The following is a 7288-nucleotide window of genomic DNA, read 5'->3' as shown; positions in this document are numbered from 1 at the left end:
TGAACTCCAGCTCAACCAACCATATTGTAATATCTAAGTAATCATCTTGAAATATGACATTAATAATTGTAATATACACACATCTTGTGAGGTTGATTTCACATACACTACTTTGACGTTAGCTAAATAGAAAATAGCATGGATAATTTACAAAGGCTTTAAAAACACAGCAGGAGCCCAAGACAATTATAAAACTTGTCATTATTTCAGTACAGTTCAATTGGTTTTATTTTCATAAACGGTTATCAACCGTTAGTCCCAAAGCAGTAGGCTATAATATATTAATTACTGCTGTAGACTACAACCACTACTTGTTTAGCTAGCATAAACTCAACAAAGCTAGCGTTAGCTGGCTAACTGACGTTATTTTGCCGCTAAATTGCACGATATAAAACGGTGGTCTTCAAAGCGGATTTAATCCTCAATCACAATAATAATATTCAAAGTAATACTGGGAAAGTAACGGGCAAAACTTACCGTTGATTGACGCGCGGACTGATAGCGACACAAACCGTTAGCCCAGGCCCGGTTCTACGGCGGTGCATAAGGGTGCACCCTCAGGTGAGTTGTTATGCACCCTCATTTGAAAAAAAAAAGTGAAAAATATTTCATATATAATAACAATAATAATAATAATAATAATAATAGTAGTAATTATAATAATAATAAGAAGAAATATATATATGAAATAAAATAAATTGTAATTGTGGTTAAATAACATTGTCTACTGCATTTATTTGGTCAATTTAAACGGTAAGTAATGTTATTAGGTCAGGTGTGCGTGACCTGTGCCGCTACGCGTTCGTCATCTGCAAGGTGCTTACACAGCAGTCAATGATGGACATCAGAAAATGGTTCAAACAACCAGCCCTTATCGCCAGCAGTAACACTGCATCTACTGCAGGTAATAACAGTTCAGATCATGGGGACATTACGTTGCCCGCGGCCACTGTCGTGGACACTAACGTCCCCCCGCCCGACTCGCCGGCTTTGCCCCGCCTCGCCCACGGACGCGGAGCAGCCGCGACCGTCTTCGTTGCCCCAAACACCGCCACCCCTCGGCGGCCCGCAAGTGCCAGAGGACCTCGGCAAAACAGAACCTGCCCAGGTATATTTTAAAAAAGTACCCAACTCGCCTGTACAGTGGGGTAAGGCGCTCATTTTGCAGCTCATGGTTTCAAAACAGAGATTGGCTGGAATATTCATGTAAAAAATATGCCATCTTCTGCTATGCATGTAGACATTTCAGTCTTAAAAGGGGACTGATTTGTAAAATATCCATAAAGAAAAAGTAAATCTGTTTACAGTGCTGTTTCATATGGGTGTTGAGATGTATCCAAGATCTCTTCATTTTGCTCTCAAAGTGCACCAGATTGATGCTTTTAACTTAAATATTTAAAAATCTTCCCGGGGTAGCATACCCCCGGACCCCCCTAGAGAAGGTGAGGACCCTCCTAGAGGAGGTGAGGACCCCCCTAGAGGGTGTTAGGTCCACTCCCCACTTATAAAAATAGCACTTTACTACTGCACCCTCTCTAATCTCAGATGCACCCTGAGTCATTTTGTTCTGGAACCGGGCCTGGTGACGTCACCCATTGGATTCTGCAGAGTTGTCGAGAAGCCGGCTACTAACGGCTCGACAGTGACGTCAGAGTCTAACTCCCGCCAGCTAAAGCCTGATCCAAATAAGGGCAAAGAGGCGGAGCCAGACCTAGCTCAGGCTAAGAAGCTAAGCTACCATGCTCCCAGTATTAAGCTAACAACCCAGCTTGCGGTCACTGCTACTCGTTCCAGGCATATTCTGAAGGTAAAATACCCTGTAACTTTACAAAACGTGTCCTTTTGATTTAAATGTTCTTGAACCTACACTATACAATTGTTTTTTAAGTGCTTCACCGTTTTTCAAATATAAATGTCATTTGTAACTAAACTTTGTAAACTAGCAGAGATATGGCCAGTGTTGCGTGAATTAGCCTGATATAGACTGTGGCCTATACAGTATAAGGAATTAGCGTATTGTGAATTAAACAAAGCTTTCCCCTATGATTTAACTGTTCTTGATATTACACTATACAAGTTTAAAAACGCTTCTCCATGATTCAAATATAAACAGTGTAATACTGCATGGGCTAACAAATGCAAAATGTGCATATTTATACTTGTTGACCATCAATTGTTATATACATTTAATCCAACGTTACTGTTTCAACAGCGCTGTGAGAGTATAAATTAAATATGACTGTAGAAAAAGAAAGGCGCTTTTATATTGATTAAACAATTTTTATTTCTTTCAGCATTAAGAAAAAAAGATGGCAACCTCCTCCACAACCTGTAAGTTGATGGTCCTGTCTTACTTTACATGACTTCAGATGGTTGACATTACACACAAACATACTATACATATATGTATATAGATATATATATCTATATACATATATGTATATATCTATATACATTATGTGCATAATTGGAGATAAACAGCACACAGTATATATATATATATATATACACATTATATGTTGTATGTTATTGTCAAAGGAACAAAATGAGCAACCCTTTATACTTAATTTGATATTCCTCATTATCTAAAGCATTTGTTACTCTCATTTATTTTCCTACAATAGTGACTGTATGGATAGTTGGAGACAGCTGTGTCCGGCATGCAGCCATGAGAGCTACAGAGATCATCGGCAGCAACCTTTGCCTCGACCTGCGCGTCTGCTGGTTCGGTTGGGGTGGACTGCGCTGGAGATTTCACCCCTAGGGGAAATGATATTTTTTTAAAGTCACTAGCCAATTGCCTGAAAGACCATCTCCAAAAACTGTGAACTGCTAAAATGTCAGTATCACTGTTTTTGGATTTGGCCTTTAGAGTATGTATTCTAAGGCCCTTGCTAAGCCCAGACTGTCATGGCAAATGTTGAGTTAGATATTACATCTGTAGCCATAACACTGTTAACATGGCTGCTCTTCCTAACTAAAAAGCATGGACACAAGACATGGACAAAAAATAAATAAAAATGAGACAAACACACACCACAAAGTCTGCACACAATGCTAAAAACTATTGCAGAAGGGTTAGATAAGATGCTACTGTACAATTTTCGAATGGTGTGAGGATGAGGCAAAGACAAGTGAAACTTCTCTCTGACATAGTCATAGGCCTTTGGAGAGTAGAAGTGCAATGTGGCAAATTGCTTCATATTTTCAGAAAACACTGACTTCTTCTTTTTTTGTATTCTCTCAAAGACCTCTCGGGGAACCTCATCAAGACCATCAAGAAGAGAGGCACAGTCAGTTGAAATAAGGAGTTTCTTCTGAAGTACTTTTACAACACTTGCCAAGGAAGAAACTTGTGCCTTCAGTCTCCTTGTCTGCTAGCCTTTCAACCTCAGTTTTTTGCGATCGATACATAGCTTTACGCTCACGTTCATATTTTTTCTTTTGAGTGTTCTTGGAGACTCAGAAATAATGTAGCTGTGATCATTCAGAGAGCTGCTAGGCAGCTGTGTTGTTATGGAGTTAGAGTGAACACAGGCTGAGTCTGTTTGTTGTCTGCTGCTACCCAAATCAACATCGTCACAGACATTCACTGTCAGCATTTCATTATGTTCGACATCTCGCGCAACACCGGCCTGTTCAGGTGTGTTTACATGTGCAATCTCCTCATTGATAATTACACTAGAAGTGCCACCTACCTTTTTATTGATACTCACCAAGTGTTTTATCCTGGGCTGTTCTTCTTTCCCCTTGGAGAAAGAAAAGATGGTAGGCACAGCAGTGTCCTTCAGGTGTGTCCTTCCCTAATAAAATAACGAAAATAACAACAAATAAATCTAATTTTTAGATAATCAGTAATATCTTTAAAAACTACAAGTCCCTGTCTATCAGTGCACCATTATTGTGTAAATATAAATATAACCTATCTACCAATTGCGTGGAGCCTCTCAATCGTTCCCCGGAAGTCAGCGCCAAGGCTAGCAGAGCCGTAGAGTTGCAGCATAATAGACCGTTCGTGACGGACTTTTAAAAGTAAGAAGAAGTTTAAAGATTTATATTGCGGATATTATCAGTACATCTGATTCAAATTAACATGTGTATTAAAGGATGTCAGTGGATTATCCCTAAATTAGTAGATTTAGGGAACGTTTACAGATAACAGATAAAGCTAGGATAACGGATCAAGTTAGCAACACACGTTGAACAGCCTTTTAATTGTAAATTCCATTCTCTTAATGTCATTTCGTCCAACGTTGTTGAATTAGAGAAGAGGGGCTTCTAAACGGGATTGTATGCGGGGGTGGAGGGAGTTAAATATTAGATAAATATAACTTTGGTGCGTGTAAGAGTGAGTGTTTTTAGCAGAGCCATATTGTGTCCTTGTGATTATGTTGATTATTACCTGTCTTTATAATGTTGCAGCTCAGCTGATTTTGGATTGATGGCAAAGGGAGAGGGACTTAAGTGAGAGTGAAAACACAAGGTAAGTTTAATACTACTGTTTTATATAAGTAAGCATACTAAACATGTATTCTATCACTGTATTATATAAGTAATCGTGTTAGTAACCTACTGTATGGCAGGTGGAGGGGCAGTGATGTTACAGGTGGAGGAGCAAGACTGCAAACTCACAAGACAGAGAAATCAAAGTTTGTTCTCCAGAGAAGAGGTTGATTTCACTTCAATTTTTTATTTCATATTTTCTAAAGATGTATGATGCCATTTGTCATACTTTGTTAAACTCACAAATAATAAAGTTCCATAACTTCAGTTGGGAACAAAGACCACACCTTATCTCCCCAAGGCAATTTCCCATCCAATAGGTGTGCTATATAGGTGTGTATAACCCTTTCTCCTGTCTGTTACTCCCTCTTTCAGCACAATAACCAGAGGGGGATTCAATGGAGCCTGAATACCTGCACTGAGACCCTCACCCTGCACCCTGAGTCTCAACTCTCAGTGTTTTTCAAGCCTTTCCCTGTTTTTTTGTATTAAACAAAACATTAAGCTTTCCCAATGGTGTGGTTTTCGTTTTGTGAAAAAGTGCAAATGCAGTGTTTGTATATAATAACCTCACATATTTTTTTGCTGTTGGTCGTGAAATTGCTCCTGCTGACTTGAGCCAGCCATTTTTTCCTCCGCTCTGTGTCAGTGGGGAAGCCGTACATTCGTACTCCTTTCTCGGAGCGATTTGAGCATCCCCAGGAGCACAGCAAACCATGGTGGCGACTAGGAGGCAGCACAGCAAACCAGGACAACACGGAGGAAAAGGCACAGACAAACTGCATGATATGCTATTCAATGTTTATTGAATTCCATGTATTTGCAATGGATGTTCCTAAAACAACACATTTAACATCATCATCATGCTGCTGCTGCTGCTGCTGCTGCTGCTGCTAGTCCTTTGATAGTCACCTGTCGGTCTCCTGTCCTTTCTGAAAGCCATAAAGATGACATTAGTCATTTAGATAACTTGTGTCCTCAATTACCATGGGATTACTGAAACTACCATGAATTTAAGAAAATGGTAGAAATTAATCTAATCTGAATTTTTAAGCATTCCTTTAGATCCCCTCCCTCTAAACTATATCAATAAACATTAGAAAGTGATGCTCCTGACGTGACTATACATAGTTTAAGAAGATAATATTGGTTTTAAAGAATTCAAGCATAGACTAAACAGCAACAGGCTCTTTAACACAGGCACTGTTAGCCTAACATGTGAATCTAGTGCCGTTCACACTAATCTAATATTTCACTTAATATTTGTGCAACAATACTATTTTTTCTTTAAAAATATTGATGTAATACATAACATATCGATTTGTTGTATAATTTGCAAATCAAACCTTTATTCACTTAATTAATTACAAAAGTCGAAGTTCTATACATCACTGTTATCCAATGCATTTCACATTGCCGCATGAACTTCGGGAAGCGATTCTCGTCCTGCATGAACCACAGTGACGATAACGCGTTTTTGGACTTCCGCTGTGGTAACTCTTCTATTCTATACGGCGCTGGTGGCTAAACGCCATTGACGTCAGAGTACAACAGTCCGCGGCTGAGTCAGATATTTGGCAATGTAATTAATAGAGGCGGGTAACCTGTGCCTTGACAGGAAACTCCGAGACGCTGACGTGAGGCTTCCAAGATTATGTACCTGTCTCATCCAAATCTGAACTGTACTTGAGATACAGGCAGCATTTCGTCTTGTAATAATCGAAAGGACAGCGATCTGGAGTATCCATTCCATCTTCTTCCTGCATCTGTGAAAGTAGTTGACATGCTGAAACTCAACACTGCAGAAGAGTCTGACTCTACAGGTGATTGTTTGTATATCATAATACACATTCTGTAATCTCTGAGAGAATGCATTTATAGTTTTTTGTTAGCTATGTTCTGAAATTCTGAACATGTAATTCCCGTCCGCATATATATCTTGCAAGAATAAATTATTTATTATTTAGCTATCACTAATTATAGAGGATCCATGTAAGTCAACCTGGACAGGGGTCGGAAACTTTTCAGCCGCGACCCCAAAATGTAAAATGGTTTGTAAAGTTTGAGAACAGGCCTCGTGCGGAAATATATACAGCATGGCTCAGTCGCCCCTGAAGATGTATATGCAAGTTTTTTAATAATCTTTAAAAAATTATAAAAAAGTTTAATTCAATTTTGTTTTATTAAAAAAATTTTTTTTTTTTTTTAATTCATTTTTTTTGTAATCTCGTGACCCCCCACTTTGGGAACCCCTTGACCTAAGGTCATGTGATGGTAACTAGTTAGTGGCTCTTTACCTGTGGGAGCTCCTACAAACAGCATTATACAGACTGTTCATTAAATACAGGTATAGGAAGATACCAGTTCAAGATCCTTGCTTAGACAACAATTCAAAAGCAAAATCAAACTAAATGTATTTAAAGACCAATCTTTATTTGAAGGTGCCTTCTTAACCTGATATTATATATAGTATGTATTGACTGAGCACTCAACGGGTTTAACTTTATATTTCTTTGTTAAAAAAAAAAAAAAAAAAAAAAAAAAAAAATGGCCATTTATTTTTCTTTTCCGGTGTACTTCATGGAGAACCTGGATACGTCTGTCTTGTGATTTGGAGAGTGTTAAAGGGTGAGTTAAGGGGAAGGCGGACCCAAATGGCACGTTAACGGGTGAAAAAGCCTTTATTAAGATTAATAAAATAAAACTTGCAAGAACAGGACAACTACCCGGTGGCACAGTCACAAACAAAAAAGAGGAACCAAGCTGGAAACACAGGAAGAGACCA

The 7288-nt window shown here is 38.7% G+C and overlaps 2 long non-coding RNA genes across 2 annotated transcripts; both read left to right on the top strand.

The window, feature by feature from the left end:
• Positions 1 to 1734: 1734 nt before the first annotated feature.
• LOC104961304 (uncharacterized) lies at positions 1735 to 3023 on the top strand. The gene is made up of 3 exons (XR_800083.1): positions 1735 to 1807; positions 2295 to 2331; positions 2625 to 3023. It is a non-coding gene; the product is annotated as an uncharacterized lncRNA (long non-coding RNA).
• Positions 3024 to 4442: 1419 nt separating this feature from the next.
• LOC104961303 (uncharacterized) lies at positions 4443 to 5012 on the top strand. Its single transcript, XR_800082.1, has 3 exons — positions 4443 to 4483; positions 4566 to 4669; positions 4879 to 5012. It is a non-coding gene; the product is annotated as an uncharacterized lncRNA (long non-coding RNA).
• The last annotated feature ends 2276 nt before the right edge of the window (positions 5013 to 7288 follow it).

This window comes from Notothenia coriiceps, unplaced genomic scaffold (assembly GCF_000735185.1).
Source record: "Notothenia coriiceps isolate Sejong01 unplaced genomic scaffold, NC01 NC01_scaffold00033109, whole genome shotgun sequence".
Lineage (NCBI taxonomy): Eukaryota > Metazoa > Chordata > Actinopteri > Perciformes > Nototheniidae > Notothenia > Notothenia coriiceps.
The sequence above is the reverse complement of the archived record's forward strand: the minus strand, read 5'-3'. Positions and strand labels throughout refer to the sequence as shown.